The sequence below is a fragment of the Piliocolobus tephrosceles genome, chromosome 7 (assembly GCF_002776525.5).
Source record: "Piliocolobus tephrosceles isolate RC106 chromosome 7, ASM277652v3, whole genome shotgun sequence".
NCBI lineage: Eukaryota > Metazoa > Chordata > Mammalia > Primates > Cercopithecidae > Piliocolobus > Piliocolobus tephrosceles.
The window spans coordinates 14,000,645-14,002,343 of record NC_045440.1 but is presented as its reverse complement, the minus strand read 5'-3'; positions in this window follow the sequence as shown (position 1 = coordinate 14,002,343).

The following is a 1,699-nucleotide window of genomic DNA, read 5'->3' as shown; positions in this document are numbered from 1 at the left end:
ATTTTCCTGACAAATTTTTTAATAGACTGATACACAGATACTCTAGGAAATACAATAATCAACAATAAATACATAATCTGTTGACAAGATTTCACGCAGACCAAATCATCATGTACTTTGTATTTTCATTGCATTTTATATTCCACGCCTAGTTTTATTGTCAAGGATTGATTCTAATCCAACATTAATCAGCACATTAATATTTTCATTATTTAATTAGTGCACATGATGCTGATTGTAAAAATAGCTTGCTTATGTGTAAGAATTATTTTTAAAACTAAAAGAACTCTAAGAATTTAACACTCTGTATAAAACAACACAATGAAATAATATTTTTCTGAAAATGATGTAATTGGTAGCCTGATTTTACCTAGAGGAAATTTATAAATTAACTCACAGAAGGATGAAGTGAAAATACAGCTACCTGCATGTTTGATACCCTGGAGAATGCCAAAGTTCTCAATCTTGAGATGCAGTGTGGTAGGGTGGGTAAAATTTAAAGGACATAAAAAGCATTAACTATAGCAAACCATGGATCCAAAGTTACTAAGTTCATGACTTCCCTACTACTTTCGAATCCCATCTTAATCCACTCTAGTCTTTTTTTGTTTGTTTGTTTGTTTTACAGAATCTTGCTCTGTTGCCCAGGCTGGAGTGCAGTGGCGCGATCTCAGCTCACTGCAACCTCCACCTCCCGGGTTTACGCCATTCTCCTATCTCAGTCTCCCAAGGAGCTAGGATTACAGGTACCCACCACCACGCCTGGCTAATTTTTTTTTATGTTTAGTAGAGATGGGGTTTCACCCTCTTGGCCAGGCTGATCTTGAACTCCTGACCTTGTGATCCACCACCTCGGCCCCCCAAAGTGCTGGGATTACAGGTGTGAGACACCATACCTGGCGCACCCTAGTCTGTCTTTAATGAGTTTTCTGTATGTTTCAGGTGTGTCTACCTGCGTTTATGTTTGAGTGAAGACTAAGGGAACTAGAAATGCACCAGGCAGTCTTTTTTTCTCTATTCTACATCCTTGTTTGGTTCTAGATTAAAGGAGAAGAAATGGTTGCTATTGAAAATCTTTGTGAAAAACAAGAATTTTCAATATTCCTACTGTCCTTTGAGTACTTTCTCTCTTTTGTAACTTCCACATTATTTTGTCTTTCATTTTAAAGACACAGTAAAATGTTTTCCACTTAAAAGTAGTCTATATAGAGACAGACTATACCTTTCAGAAGAATGTTTTCAATTCATATAAATTTTCAGGATAATATTTAATAACTTACTACTTCACTGAGATAGTGTCATATGGCCTCAATTTTAAATTTGTTTTCGGCTTTTATCTGGGACAAGCTTGCATGTAATGAAGTTGCAGTGGACTCTTTAGAGGTGTGAAAAACATTTGTGCTTAATCTGTCATCTTAAACTGGAGTATAGTATAGATTTAAAAATCTTTTAAATTTAAATGGTTTAAATTTAATCATTTCATTGTATACAAAATTTATTAGCTTTGGTCAGAGTAATTATACAAGTATATTAAAAAATAATTTTGAAAACATCTCAAGAACTTATAAAGAATTAACACTCAATTCCTTTTTAAGTTAAATTGCTTGTCATATAATACATTTAAATATTTTAGCTAATAAAATTCTTTTTTTGATTTTTATTAATCCCAGCACTTTGGGAGGCCCAGACGGGCGGATCA